At 41.6% G+C, this 16,738-nt stretch overlaps 1 pseudogene; it reads left to right on the forward strand.

The window, feature by feature from the left end:
* Positions 1-15,564: 15,564 nt before the first annotated feature.
* Positions 15,565-15,981, forward strand: LOC125082257 (NADH dehydrogenase [ubiquinone] 1 alpha subcomplex subunit 5-like; annotated as a pseudogene).
* Positions 15,982-16,738: the final 757 nt, after the last annotated feature.

Genomic DNA, 16,738 nt, shown 5'->3' on the forward strand with positions numbered 1-16,738 from the left:
AGAGTGGCCAAAACTTTGATCTTCATTTTAAAAACCGGCCACATCAAGTGTTGGAGAGAATATGAACAAAAAAAAACCTCTATGAAACTCTATATGAACTGTCATCTTAATACTGGTGGGGAACACGGAAAGGTACAACCACCTTGGAAATCAGTTTGGTAATTTTCTGATAAAATGTAAACATTTACTTGACATGTGATCTAGCAACTCCACTCCCTGATACTTACCCCAGAGAACAGAAAATATGTGTCCACAAAAGGGCTATATACAAATGTTCACAGCAGCCTTATTCAGAGGGGCCAAAAACTAGAAATAACTCAAATCTGCGTCGGCAGGTGAATGGATAAACAGACAGTGGGACCAATCTTGGTGGTACGGAGGAAGACACGAAGACACTACTGGCCCCCGCAGCAGCACGGGTGAACCTTCCCCACACCGCGCTGGGCCAAAGAAGCAGGACAGAAAGAGCAGGTAATGGAAGTAATTCCTCCTAGAGGTCGTCCACCCTGGGGCGACAAAAAGCTCATTAGTGGTTTCCTGGGGCTGAAGCTGGAGGGATACTGATGGTGAATGAGTCCGGTGGAAATTTCTGGTGGAATGAACGCTTGCGTTACAACCTGATCAGCGGGTGGCTATCCAAGTATTAATGTTTTCAAAAGGCACTGACGTGCACACCAAGAGTGTATGCATTTTGCTTAATGTAAACTATGCCTCAAAAAAGTGGACAGAGGAGAAAAAGGAACAGAATTGCACAAAATATAGTGACTACTGCCTCTGGAAGTACTTGAGTGGAGAAAACTTAAGTATGTTTTTAAAAGCAACGTGGGCCAATTCTCAATTTATTCATATATTTTTAACCCTATTTAATTACATGCCAGTATTCCTGTCATATGGAGCAAGAAGAATCATGAAACTGAAAAACAAAAAGCAGAATTCTGCAATGTGTGATCTACCAAGCTGCCTTTACTGATCGAGACATTAAAAATTACCAAATTTTAATTTTAATTTGAGATTTGAAAGAGTTTAATGAGAAAATTCATTTCTAGACAATTTTCCATTACATATCATTGGATAAAATACACTATTTTAAAATTTAAAGCTATTTTTATGTCAGTTTTGGATACAATTTTCACAATAGTCAAAGATGAAAGTCACACCTCTCCAACTATTTCTGTTTATAGATACCTTCTTCCTTTATGAAATGATATCATCCTTTTCTGGGGAAAACCCTCAAAGTACAATCCTATCGACTCCATCAGAATGGGGCATCTGTCAGAATTACTTATGCTATACACCTGGGAGCTCACACAGGTGGCCAGCGACTATGTAACAAACCAATGGATGATTGAGTCATTTCCCTAACTCACTTGGGAGCCCATCATTTGTTCTATAAGAACTCATTTGTATTTCTATTACAAAAGACATAATAAACATTAAAAAAAAATGTGTTATCTGTCTCACTGTGTGCAGCATAGTGTAGGCCATTCAACAAACAATTATTCTGTACCTACAATGTGTCATCATGGATTACGTGGTGGGTTCTCAGATACAGGGTGACCAACATATTCCATGGAAGTAGCTGAGATCAGTCAGAAAACAGCTGGTGGGCAATCAGAAAACTAGAAATCTGAAAAGCTTAAGGATCCCATAAGAAAGGCAAATTCTAAGTTCAGGAAGACGTTTTATAAAAGACACGAGAGACCAGAATTCACTGAGGGTTCTACCCTGCCAAGTGGCTGTATATGTGTGGTTCCCCAGAGGACAGGGCGGTCTCAGAGCACAGAAACCCAGGGACAGTCCCTGGTCTAGAATCATAATATCTAAAACTATATTGTCTCTGCTCCTGATTATTGTCTACCCAAATAGGTGGAAACCAGCAACACAAATAATCCAAAATATTGCCAAGATGATTCATATTTCACGTGAGACTAAAAATGCAATTGTTTTCTCCCTAAGAAGGACTCTTTCTCCTAAAGTTTTTATCTAACAATAATTTTAAGAAAAACAATAGCTTCCACTTTAAGTGGTCAGACTAAAGTGAAATGAAGATAAATTGCACATGACAATGGAGCGCTATCTGCATTTGCACCTCTCTGTGGTAATGTTTATGCCCACTGCAAGAGGAGCACATCAATGACTGATGCACATTGAGACAGCTCAGAACACATCCTGCAGGGACAGGCTTTCCTGATGGCAGTGAGGTAAAATCTGCTTGGAGATGCAGAATGCATCACAAATATAGTATCATAAGCAAATATTTTTAAAACCCAGGGGATTAGTCAGTGTGAGCTTAGTGAGCCAGAACTTTTAAACACCCCTGATGGGCTTAATACACATATTGGTGCCCTGGAACACTCATTTCCAAATGCTGATGTAGAGATGTAAGACAAGGGAGAGCACTGCTGCTCTTCATGAAATCCGAAAAACACTTTAGAGCAAATGAAACAGCAGCTTAGGTTCCAATATGGTGGCTAAGGACAAGTTGGCCATGCTTTGGTCTCCCAGCAAAGTTAGAGGATACTGCTGTGGCTGCTACTCGTGCTGGTGGTTCTGGCGCTGGTGCTGGTACTGGTACTGGTGATATGATGGCAAAGAAAATGGCAGCTAATATCAGCTGGACACACACCGTGTTCTAGATCTTTAATAAGCACGTATTCCATTTATCCTCACAATGGCTCAATAAAATAGAAAGTCTTAAATTCATTTTTAAAATGAAGAAATTGGGGTGACTGGGTGGCTCAGTGGGTTAAGCCTCTGCCTTCAGCTCAGGTCATGATCTCAGGGTCCTGGGATTGAGCCCTGCATCGGGCTCTCTGCTCGCAGGGAGCCTGCTTCCTCCTCTCTCTGACTGCCTCTCTGCCTACTTGTGATCTCTGTCAAATAAATAAATTTTTAAAAATAAATAAATAAATAAATAAAATAAAATAAAGAAATTGAAGCCCAAAAAGATGAACTAACCTGCTTGAGGCCATATGCCTATTTCCAGAGCCCAGATTTATATTCAGTTGTATTCAGTTGTCTGACCCTAAAGCTGGCACGTAGCATGACTCAGAAATGGACACAAACAAAATTTGTTTCTGTTGCTAAAATCCCTCTTCATGTCTGAATGATTTTCCAGTATAATTAGACAGAAGATAATTTCATAGGGATTATGCACCCATATAATGTTAGAAGTGATATTAGAGATCATTCATATAATTCTGTTCACTAGCAATAAAAAGCAAAGTTCCAAAGAAATCAGCTGCCTTCTCTGAGACCACAGTCAGGTCAGATGAGATGGAAACCAGCTTCCTGACTCCAAACTAGGGTTCATCACTTTGCTTTCTTCCTCCACTGGGTTGATCAATAATAATGCTACATGTCATGTTGCCCACCCTTCTGTTATCCTGATCTGCTGTCCCCAGAAAGTACTGACTGCACAAGCCGGAGGGTATCCATTCGCAGACCCACTTACCCCGGCATCATCAACAAGCCCCGTGCTGAATGTACTGTAGCTCGCAACGAAGAGATTATGTGGCATGTAAACGTTTCCACTTCTTTAGGACAGTTACAGTCTTCACTGGTAAGCTGCCATCAGATGCTGTCTCCTACTCCCACAAGAAGCCGGTGGATGGAACACTGGAGAGAGGATGTGCAAGAACCAGGAACATCAGATTTTTGAGCACTTGCATTTCCGGACACTGGCCTACATACTGAGCATGCAAACCTGACTACAGGTAGCAGTGGAGATCCGTATATACAGAAAAAAATCAATATAATACTATATAGCTGGTAGTATAAAGGTTTCGCCAAGTACTCTGGGAGGACTGGGATGGGTACAATGGTTTGGGAGAAACAAGAAATGCTTCCTGGAAAAGAATTTCACGTGACCCAAACCCAGAACTGTCTGATTTACGTATTTCAAAATCCAGGATATCACTAAATTGATTTATAAAGGAAATCACACCACAAATTTTATCTAGCTATCACTGAGAACTCCTTCCTGTTGCTTAAGTTCACAGATCAAGCTGTAGATGAGACACTCATCTTGTCAATGAAAGGACAGAAAAAATTAAAATGGGATTTCCAACAGGAAAAGGAAATCAGTATACAGTATATACCAGTATATCGGGATCTTACTCCCCCTTCTCCTGTGCAAATTATAAGGAAGGAAGGGAGGGAGGGGAAGGAACGCAAGAAGGAAGGAAGGAAGGAATAGAAACATCTGTAAATTCCTTTTTCAGTAGTTAGGGGGAGGTATAACTCACAGCCTCACAATTCCTGTAAAGGCTGCAGAGGAGGAAAGCAGCTAGGTCACAGGAAGCCCTGGAGGAAGTGAGGAGAACAACAAGAAGAGTAATGCCCAGGCTTAGCAGCAGCACACTCCTCCCAGGAAAGAGCCTCATTCTGAATATAGAAAACAGCATGCCTTCTCTGGAAAGCACGCAGGGTCAGCAGGAAACTTCGTGGGCCTGATCTGGCTCAGGAGCACGGAGGAGACGGGTATCTTAAGGAATGGCACACCTCCAGCTTCCGCTGTGACAAAAGAAAGCCAGGCAGAGTGCTGGTCCACTCTAGCAGGAAAATCTGGACAAGGCAGAAATTCCTGAACTCATCAGAGAACTGTAGTTGCAAGGGAATCACCCAGCCTGAAATCTAAGGAAAGACAAACATGTCCAAGAAGAGACAGACAGACAGCGCTGACTTGCCCGGGGCACAACTCAGAGGAGGACAAGCCATGTTCAGACAAGTACTAAAGGCCGAGTGTGAGCAGCACAAGGGCTCAAACCCTGGGAGCCAGAGACAAAAGGGAAGCTCATACTCGCTCGGTCTTCATGGCAAAGGTTCGCTGGGGCTTCAAGAAAAAGACAGGGCAGGGCGCCCTCAGTGGTGGGGGTCTGCAGGAAGCACCATGGCTGCCACAAGCAGAACAGGCAAAAAGCCACACCTGGTTCTTCTAGAACCAAAAGGCGCTAGCCACTGAGACAAGGCAGCAAACCCTGTCACTCCAGTAGTAGCAGTGGACTCCATGAGGGAAAAGGAAAAAACTCTCTTCTATTTGGGGACTTTGAGAGGTCTCCGGTCTCTGGAGAGAAAAAAACACCCTTCTCAACCCAGGCTTACTGGCTTTCCGCCTGGCCGAGCAGGCGGAAAGACCCTCTCTGAGGTCAAGGTGCGAAGGAATGCTGGAAGCCGAGGGTGGAACAAAAACACGGAAAAAACTTACCAGCAGCCACGCCTCCAAAGTAAACACAAGACAACCCTACAGGAATTTAAGCCATGACTGCACTGAAGACAATGATAGCAACCACATCCGGGCTCAGTTCAAATCTTGCCTAGAAAGACTCCGTATTTCACACTAACTGCATAGCAGAAGAGGCATACCTATTTCCAGACATAAATGCTATTTCCCTCAGTCTCTACTGTGCTACACACAAAGTTTGGTATTTAATAAAAATTTATGAGATATGCACACCTACAAACACTCACAAAGGAGAAAATAGCGCACTGTTCAGAAACAATGCAATCGAAGGAACCAGACTCAGACATAATACAGATGTAGGAATGATCATAGAGGAATTCTACAATAACTATGATTAATATGTTAAAGGATCTAGTGTGATTTTAGTATAGCTTTAGAGCAGTATCATAATTTGCTTTAATACACATATTTATCAGACAGGAACCAAGTACAAAATAAATCCCTGCTGCTAGAGTAAGACATGACTCGTATTAAATAGAGCAGTATACTCTGCAATCATCCTACAGTCTCCAAAGACTGGCTATTTTCTATGCTCTGTAATTCTAATAAATGGGTTTGGTGGATACTATTTCCAAACATCTGGTAATACCTGTTCAAGATAATAAGCACAATAATAAAGAAAACAGTGTGATGAGTGCAAAGAGAAAGAGAATTGAAAGTATATTAATGACCACATTGTTTTACAAAAAATTTTAAGAGACAGTTGTGACAGTCAGATTGTGGCTAATTGCCCTAATATAAAATGAAAAAACAAGGTCAATGCAACAACTCCAGGGACAAATACAAATTAAAAACAAGAGGCTTAATTCTTCCTGTTGACAATAAGAGATTCCTCTCCTTTCCTTTTTCTCACATTTACTCTAAGAAAATTTAGAATTCTAAGTACTTTCTCCTCTTTGAAATGACTTTATATCCTTTTGAAAACTAATTAAGCCTCGTTAGCTTCCTTGCTTGAGGAATGCCTTTTCTCGAGGACCTGGGAAGCATCTCTGAAATGTACACTTCATGGGATCCAGCACCATCTCCCAGATTCTGTAGGACAGGCACCTAAGTCAGAGGCCGGGTTTCAAAAACTACCTCCCATCTTAAAGATAGGACAAGTTTGGTTTTCCTCTGAATAAAGCCAATCAGCTAACACAGATGGTCTCCCCAATTCCCAAATGAATATAGAATGAACTGTGTGTGACAAATGGGGCTGAAGTCCCCTTACACGAGGACTAGTTAGTGTTTCTTGTTTCAGAATCCATCGTTATACATTACATCTGCTTGGATATGTAACGGGATGTGATTCCCTTTTGCCTTCGCAGTCTCTTAGCAAAGTGCCTATGATACGCATCACATTCTGGTTTAATGCTTATTCAATAACAAATGTGTCTTCTTTTTCTATTACCTCTGTCAAGAGAATTTCTGGGTTGAAAGAAGACTTTATTTTTAATTGTATTTCCCCAACACTTTCCACAATTATTAAGAGTATGCTTCGTTCCACCAGAACCCTGCCACAGGACAGTAAAAGAAATGTGTGTGATAACAGATGCTGGCAAGGATGCAGAGAAAGGGGAACCTTCCTACACTGCTGGTGGGAATGCAAGCTGGTGCAACCACTCTGGAAAACAGCATGGAGGTCCCTCAAAAAGTTGAAAATACAGCTACCCTACAACCCAGCAATTGCACTACTGGGTATTTACCCTAAAGATACAAATGTAGTGATCCGAAGGGACACGTACACCCGAATGTTTATAGCAGCAATGTCTACAATAGCCAAACTATGGAAAGAACCTAGATGTCCATCAACAGATGAATGGATCAAGAAGATGTGGTATACACACACACACACACACACACACACACACACACACACACAATGGAATACTATGCAGCCATCAAAAGAAATGAAATCTTGCCATTTGTGATGATGTGGATGGAACTAGAGGGTATTATGCTTAGCGAAATAAGTCAAGTGGAAAAAGACAACTATCATATGATCTCCCTGATATGAGGAAGTAGAGATGCAATGTGGGGGTTTGGGGGGTAGGAAAAGAATAAATGAAACAAGATGGGATCGGGAGGGAGACAAACCATAAGAGACTCTTAATCTCACAAAACAAACTCAGGGTTGCCCAGGGGGATGGGGGGTAGGGAGAGGATGTGGGGTTATGGACATTGGGGAGGGTATGTGCTATGGTGACTGCTGTGAAGTGTGTAAACCTAGTGATTCACAGTCCTGTACTTCTGGAAATAATAATACATTGTATGTTAATTTAAAAAATTAAAAATTTTTTTAAAAAAGAAATGTGTGTGATAATTACAACTTCAAAGAAAGGAGGTTCTGTTTTACTCATTTTTAAAAGATAATTGACTGCTTAAAGCAAAAAACAACAGCAATCTATTGCTGGGTTTATAAGAAACAGAAAAATAGGGGCACCTAGGTGGTACAGTCGGATAAGCTTCCAACTGACTCTTGGGTTTCATCTCAAGTCCTGATCTCATGGTCCTGAGACTGAGTCCTGCCAGAGGCTCCATGCCCTACAGGGAGTCTACTTGAGATTCTCTCTCTTCCTCTCCCTCTGCCCCTCTTGCTTATGTGCACACTCTCTCTCTCTCTCTGAAATAAATCTTTTAAAAAAAAAGGATTTTAAAAAAAAGGATAAAAAAAGGGATTTTAAATTATAAGAAACCGAGAAATAAAATCTGTCCATACAATAGCAAAAGAGATGAGATGATAAAATGGAAGTACACTCTCTTGAAGCTGTCACATTAACAATTAAGTATACAGCATTTCCTGAAGACAGTCAGTGAAGGCTTAAATATGCGTAGTATAGACTTAAAGCAACCACCGGTAAGCCAATATTGGAGATAAAGCGTAATACTAAATATTCTCAGTCAGAAAACGGAAACAACAAACAAGTAAGACAAGCAGAAAACAAATGGCAATATAGTAGATTTAAACGCAAATGCAACGATAGTTATAGCAAACACTAATGATCTAAATATTCTATTTAAAGGACAGAAATTGTCAGACTGTATAAAAGAGCAAGACCCAACGTAATAAAGAGTCCAGCTCCACTTCTGATATTTGACTGCTGACAGCATTCAAGGCCCAGGGCTCTCTCCCTCTGACCCACAGCTGCTGTTAGCTGGTGAGAAAGTGCTTGAGCTCCCTCCCTGGGCACCCGAAAGAAGTGTAAACAAAGCAAGCCCTGATGTGCAGAGACTCTCATCCAGGGCCAACTCGTAACCACAAGAAAAACACTCCTGGTACTGAAGACTGGGACCATACCACCCTCTCCCCAGAAAGTCTCTTTATTTGAATAATAAATCTTGGTGCGGGCCTGGTATTATCAGTCTCAAATTTTTTGGAGAAGAGTCCATTTTACCTCCATAAGATAATCACAACACCCCACTATATGATATCTATTAGGGGGAAAAAAAAAAAACTTTAACTATAAGGACATATCTAGGATAAATGAAAGGATGGAAAAAAAAAATACCACGCCAACATTAGTCACAGGAAAGCCCGAGTGGTTATATTATTAATATCAGACAAATTAAACCTCTGGACAGGACCGTTATCAGGGAGGGGAGGTATTGGCATATAATGGATATATAGATTACTAGAAGAACAGAGGACCTAGAAGCAGACCCACACATGGATATGTCACAAAGTTTCCAAGATAACTAATTATTGGGGTAAGGATAGCCTTTCCAAGAAATGATGCTGGAACAACTGAATGTCCACATTAAAAAAAAAAAAAAAAAGTGCCTTAACCCTTATTTGACAAAGACTTAATTCAAAATAAATCACATGTCTAAATGTAAAAGCTAATACCATAAAAGTTCTAGAAAAAAAAAACACAAGTAGTCTCAGCAAATTTGAAATAGGCAAAGATTTCTTAAGTAAGACCAAAGTGAGGAGGGAGGAGACACTAAGAAGCCATAAAAGAAAAAGATGAAAAAGTAGTGAACTGGACTTCACCAAAATGTAACCCATCCCATTTTGGGGGCGCTGGTCTCTCCTCTCGCCCCGCCCCTCCGTGCCTGGCCAGGACAAGGTAGCGGAGGGCAGGGCAGCCAGAAGGCCCCAGGCCCTGTCCCCACAGGAAGCCTGGAGGCGGCATCGCATCCTGCACCACCTTCCCCACCCCGAGCACGCGCAGAGGCAGCTGCAGCTACGCGGGCCGCTTGCACTGGTGTACCTGGGCTTCCGGGACTGCACGTGCCAACAGTTCGGGTCCCATGGCTCCATCCCAAAGTGGCCATCAGGTCGGAATGCTCCATCCCTCCGCAGCCACTCGCTGGCGCCCTGGCAACAGCACTGGCCAGCAGCTCTGGGGCCGAGGCTGAGGTGGTCCTGCGCCTCCTGGAGATCACAGTGAAGTTCACTCACTACCAGAGGTTCCCCCAACCCCAAATCCAGAGGATTCTTTCATGGGATCATGGAGATTCTGTGGAAAAAGGGTGGAAGGGGACAAGTCACCACGTCTCAGCGCAGCGGGGACATAAGAGCAAACTCCACGAGGCCCTGACCCGTGGCTCTCGCGCTGCTCCCAGATCTCGCGTGAACATACCCCGGGATGCTCGGGACCGGATGCGGGGCATGGAAGCCTGGAGGTATGGGACCGCGCCTGCGCACTGTGAGGGAGAAAGAGCTCGAGGCATTCTCCAAAGGTAGTCACCCACGCTTGGGCCAGGGCCGGGACCACATGGACGTGGCCGTCCTGTTGGTCATCTGTGATGAGGTGGAACTCAGGTAAGTGTGGAAGGCTGACTGAGCCCCAGAGGGTCTCTGCCGGGGGGGGGGGCGGGGGAGTGCCACTGGTGCTGCCCCAGGCGCCTCTAGCCCAGCCCCTGCTGTCTTATGATTGCAGACCAGTCCCACCAAACGGCCCCCTTCCCCTATCCCTTGCACTGTGCGGTCTGTGGCCATCGAGTCCTGTTGTGCCATGTGTCCCCTGTGGTCTGACACCACCATTCTGTCCAGGTGTATGGCCAGGGGTGGGCATCCCTCTGGCCTGTGCCTCATGAGCTGTGTGCCTCAGTGTGCGTTCTGTGTCACATGACCCTGTGCCTTGCTTCTTGGGGTGCCCGTGTGGCTTGGGTCTATGACCCAGCCCCAGCCCCATGCCTTCCACTCTGGGCAGCAGAGGCACCTGCCACAGCCTGTTACAGCTACCTCCAGGCCTCTGCCTAGCCTCATGGCATTCCAGGGGCTTGGTGCCCTAGCCCCCTCATCCCGCCATGAGCCTCAACTGACTCTCCTCTAGCACAGGATGGCACCCACCACTCTCAGGACCATCTCCCTAAGACAGAATGAACTGGATCCTGGGGGAAAGGGGACAGGGAAGAAAGAAAAGCATTCCATATATATGACATGGAACTTTTATTCAGAATATATTAAAAGCAATTAGAAGTCCATAATTGTAAAACAATATAATAAAAATGAGCAAAAGTTTGGACAGACACTGCAAAAGAAGATATCCACATGGCCAATATGCACATGAAAACATGCCTGTCATCATTAGTCATAAGGGAAATGCATAAATTAAAACCACAATGAGATAATACCAACACACCTCTAGAATGTCTGTAATGAAGACTGACCACACCAACCCTTGGTGAGGATGCAGAACAACCGAAATGCTCATACGTTGCTGGTGGGAGTGAAACACGAAGGACATTTTGGCAGTTTCTTAGGAACTTAAATATACACTTCTCATATGGCCCAGCAATTTCACTCCTACATGTCTAAATGAAAAGAACTGAAAACATATGTCTGTATAAAGATTTACACACACAAATTTGCTTAGTAGCATTATGCATATGGCCGAACACTGGAAGCAACACAAAAGCTCATCATTGGGTAAATGGATAAACAAAATGGGTTTATTCATAAAATGGAATACTCTCTGTCCATAAAAGGTAACAAACTACCAGTATCTCAGTAGCATTGATGAATCTCAAAAACACAGTGCTGGGGCGCCTGGGTGGCTCAGTGGTTGGGGCCTCTGCCTTCGGCTCTGGTCGTGATCCCGGGGTCCTGGGATCGAGTCCCGCGTCAGGCTCTCCGCTCGGCGGGGAGCCTGCCTCCTCCTCCTCTCTCTCTCTGCCTGCCTCTCTGCCTACTTGTGATTTGTCTGTCAAATAAATTTAAAAAAAAAAAATCTTCAAAAAAAAAAAAAAAAACACAGTGCTGAGCCAAAGAAGCTAGGCACAAAAGAGGACATACTATATGAGTCCATTTGAATGAAACTCTAGAAAGGACAAATCTAACCTGAAGTGATTGAAGGCAGGGTGATTGAAGTGATTGAAGCAGCTGCCTGGGCTGGGAGTGTACGGGGGTGGTTGACTGGGAAGAAGAACAAGAGAACCTATAGGGATGATGGAAATATTCTGCATCTTGGTTGTGGTGGTGTTTTCAGAGATATACGTTTATAAAAACTCATGTTTTGTTCTTAAAATAGGTGAATTTTATTTTATGTTAATTATATCTCATTAAAGTCAATTAACTATTAATTTTATTAAGTCTCTTCTGAATCCTCCTTACAGAAAAATCACAAATAACATATGTAGATACTCTCCCCTCCAGAAGATGAAGCCTAAATCCCTCCACCACCTCCAAGAGAATAAGTGGAAGTTAGTGACTTATTTTCAAAGAGTATAGAATATGAAAAGGAAAAAATAACAACTTTATAGTGTAGAAACCTGACAAATTCTACCTTAACCAGGTGATCAAGGTTAAGATTCCCAGTGATACCAGGTACATTGTCAGGTTCCTCCTCGTATGCTGTGAAGAGAAGGCACATCACCTTTGTGATATTCTTTCAAAAATCCTTGAACCCTAGTCTAATCTAATCAGGCAAGCCCCAACTACAAGATACCCATTAAAACTGTACCCCTCAAAACTGCCAAGGTCATAAAAAATTAGGAAATGATGAGAAACTGTCACAGATCAGAGGACACTAAGGAGATTATGACAAAAAAATACATTATTATATCCTGTGCTGGATTCTGGAACAGCTAATGGATTAATGAAAAATTTAATGGTAAAATCCAGGTAAATCCTGGAGTTCAGCTAATAGTAATTATGTTAGTTTTCTGTTACTTCATAATCAATTCAAAAATATATCCCCTCACAGATCTATGGATCAGAAGTCCTGGCACAGTGGGACTAAATCCTACCCTCAGGGGCTTACAAAACTGAAATCAGGGTATCAGCCAGGTCGTGCTCCTTTCTAGAGGCTCTGAGGAAGAATACATTTCTCTTGGGTTGTTGGCTAAATTTATCTGTTGCACTTGTAGGACTGAGTTTCCCATTTATGTACTGGCTGTGAGCTAGAGGTCATTCTAAGTTCCTAAACGCTCTCAGGGTCTTGCCGCACGGGACTCTCCATGTTCCAAGTTAGCAAGAGAATTTTGTTCCTGTCAGATCCCTCAGATTTTGCCTCTGACATCCCTGTCTCTGAGCTCTAGACCAAGATTTTAAGGGTTCATATGATTAGACTAGGCCCACCCTGATAATTTCCTTTTCCTAAAGTCAACTGGTATGGATTCTTTTTATATTTATTTTACACATGGGGACATTGCAATAGAGGTTACATGACTTGCTCAAAGTCACACAGTTAATAAATGGTGGAGCTGGGAATCAAATTCAGGTAATCTGTCTCCTGAGTCCTCATTGGTAAGCACCGTCCTGGGGCACCTGGGTGGCACAATCAGTTAAGCATCTAACTCTTGGTTTTGGCTCAGGTTAGGTGGTGATCTCGGGTCGTGATCTCAGGTCGTGAGATCAAGCCTGGTGTCAGGCTCCCCACTAAGCATGGAGTCTCCTGAAGTTTCTCTCCCAATCCCTCTGCCCGTCCCTGCTCCACGCTGTCTCTCTCAAATAAATAAATAAATCTTTTAGGATAAAAAAAGAAGCATCTTCCCATTTGATCTCCCACAGTCCATGCATCCACAACATCAATCCAGTTCTTCAGACATCCTGCTGTTCCCTCGGAAACAGCTTCCAAAGAAGGTAACATAGACATTCGTTTACATTTGACCCAAATACTTCTGCAAACGTGATCCATCACCATGAAAGCCAAAAGGATATTGTCCTAAACTGCCTTTGCATAAGAGAATATTTGAAACTCTAGTCATCTTTGGTGTCTTTTTCCCTGTGCACAGAGCCCAGAGCTCATTCTGATAAGTTTGTGTTTATCTTTAAACACATTCTTATACTCAGAGTTTGATCAATTGCAATTATGTTTCCAATGGAATCTTACCAACTTACCTATTTTGAAGCAGATGTGAAATATCCAATTCATTCTGAGAATAAGAAACAAAGGATCCGCTTGAAAAAAATTCTTAAGTGGAACTTTTTTTTTTAAGATTTATCAGATTTTTCTCTTCTTATTTTCCATGTAATAATAGATGGTTTTCTATCTAGGCAAGAATATCAGCCAAAATTTCTATTCTTTTACAATATGTCAGCTGTGCTATTAGCACTCCCACTATCTGCAGCAGGAGAAAATATTTTTAATCAACTCTCCAAAACAACTAGGACTTCAGGCATCCCCCAAAACATTGGTCCCAACTTCCCTGATATTTTTCAAATTTTTGTGTGAAAAGGTCGTAGATTCCTCAGGATTCTTCAGGTACCGAGTAACAAAACTCAGCTTTTTTTTTTTCTTTTTTGGTGGAACTGTGAAAACAGAGTGGATCAAGTTATCTCCCCATAGATACATGATAGATAGGTAGGTAGATGATAGATATCTCTATTTTTCAGATTACTTATTTTCAGTATTGATCTCATCCTCTCCTACTAGATAAAGGAGAGCTTCCTACATCATGAGAATACTAGCATTTGACTTGGGCTAATATCTAGATTATCCTTTTCCAGCAAGTCACCCACAAGAGAACTTCTCTCCCCCATCTTTATATGAAGTCCCAGGCCACCTTCCCACCCCTAACACAGACTACTGTGGCTAAAAGGTGAGTTATAATTATTGGCTAAGCTTGGAACATGTTACCTTTCAAGGGCCTTTAGTACCATGGTTACTTAGTACTAATGGTTAGCAACCTTACCCAGATTGGCATCAGAGAGGACTTAATCAGCAGCTCTTCTGCTGCTTTTGCCAAATAGGATGTTGCTCAACTGTGTCACTTGGCTTTTCTTTCTCCCCAAGGTCGGCTGCTTGTAGACATGCCCAGCTCCATTGAGGACACTTGTAAAACCAAAAATCTTGAACACTTGGTCAAGGATGTGTGGAGTAGAAGAGGTCCCAGAACTTTAGCTGGTGGGCAAGCACCCATCAAGACCCTGAACCACAACTATCATTAGTGATACCTCTGTCATATCTGTTTCCCTATCAGCACACCCCTACTTGCATTTTGAGCCACTGTACTTAAGGCTTTATTAAGTCATAACTTGGATGAAGCACCTCCTCTTTTTCTGCCTTGCCTTTTTTTTTTTTTTTTTAAGATTTTTCATTTATCTATTTGACAGAGATCACAAGTAAGCAGAGAGGCAGGTAGAGGGAGGAAGGGAAGAAAGCTCCCTGCTGAGCAGAGAGCCTGATGCGGGGCTCGATCCCAGGACCCTGGGATCATGACCTGAGCCGAAGGCAGAGGCCCTAACCCACTGAGCCACCCAGGCGCCCCCTGCCTTGCCTTTTTAAATATACTTTGGTTCATTTAGTGGCCATCAAGTGGTGGTTGGAAGGAGCAGAGCTGGTTTAACCTTCTCATCCTAAGCCTTAGGAATCTGGTATCTGATCCCAAATGCTCAGAGATTTCATGAATATGGATTTCTCAGTTCTTCACCTGATACAGTTCTTCTGCATTAGAAAAAGGATCACTCAACAAAATGCCTATTAACACTCCACCTCCTTTTAAATTCCTTCAAACATCTTATATTCATGCTTCTTTTTATTCTTTATTTTATTTTTAGTAAAAATTATATATATTTAAGGTATACAACATAATTTGATATACAAATTAAGAAAATAATTCCATTCACTATAGCATCAAAAATTGTCTAAATAAATTCCATGAAAAAGGTGTGTACACTTGAATGTATCAAATATTGCTGAAAAGAGAGAAATTCTATATAAATGGAGAGACATTTCATGTTCATGGAGTGGGAAACTCAATATTGAGCAAATTGGTCTGTAAGTTTAATGCCATTCCTTCAAAATCTCAATAGCTTTTTAAATAATTTGATAAGCTGATTCAAATTTTATATGAAAATGCAGAAGACCTAGTGTAATCAAAACAATTTTGAAGAGAACAAAGTAATTACACTCTCTGGTTTCAAAATATATTAAAAATTGGTCGGCGCCATCATGGCGGATTTGCTGAAGAAGACCACCGGCCTTGTGGGATTGGCTGTATGTGAGAGTCCACACGAGAGGCTAAGAATATTGTACTCAAAGATTCTTGATGTTCTTGAGCAAATTCCTAAAAATGCAGCATATAGAAACTACACAGAACAGATTACAAATGAGAAGCTGAGTATGGTTAAAGCGTAACCAGATGTTAAGAAATTAGAAGACCAACTTCAGTGCAGCCAACTAGAAGAGGTTATTCTTCAGGCTGAAAATGAACTAAGTCTGGCAAGAAATATGTTACAGTGGAAACCATGGGAGCCTTTAGTGGAAGAGCCTCCTGCCAACCAATGGAAATGGCCAATATAATCATCATTAAATGATTAGTGTGTTGATGGGAAATGGATGTAACTAAATGTTCTGTTATATTAAAAATGTTTCTATATTATTGACAACTTATAATCAAGAAAACTAAAATTATATATATATATATGTATATATATATATATATATATATATATATATATATATAAAATTGCAGTAATCAAGACATGGTGGTATTGTCATATCAGTAGGCATATAGTTCAATAGAATAAAATTGAGACCCCAGACCTAAAACCTTCTATTTATGGTTAATTGATTTTCATGAAGGTATTGAGACAATTCAGTACAGAAAGAATTGTCTTTTTAATAAAGGATACCATGATAATTACATATCTATAGTCAAAAAAATCATAACTTAGACCCTTACCTCAGCACATACACACACACACACAGTGGACCATGGATTTAAATGGAAGAGTGAAAGCTGTGAAACTTCTAGAAGAAAACAGGTGGAAATCTTTTGTAAACTTGGATTAGGGAAAGAGTTCTTAAATATATCAAAAGCATTATCCTTCAAAGATAATATTAATATATTAGACTCTACTTGCATTTCAAAAGACACCATTAAACTATGAGATGCTATTTTACAATCAATAGGATAGCTAAAATTTTAGAAACAGGCTATACCAAGTATTGGCAAGGATAAGTAGAAATTGGTACCCTTATACATTGCTATGGGGTTGTAAAATGGTTGCAGCTACTCTGGAAAACAATTTGGCTGGTCCTCAAAATGACAAACATAAAGATACCTTATGACCCGGCAATCCCATTCCTTGGTATATACCTAAGAGAAATGGAAATATATGTC

The sequence above is a fragment of the Lutra lutra genome, chromosome 12, assembly GCF_902655055.1.
Source record: "Lutra lutra chromosome 12, mLutLut1.2, whole genome shotgun sequence".
Lineage (NCBI taxonomy): Eukaryota > Metazoa > Chordata > Mammalia > Carnivora > Mustelidae > Lutra > Lutra lutra.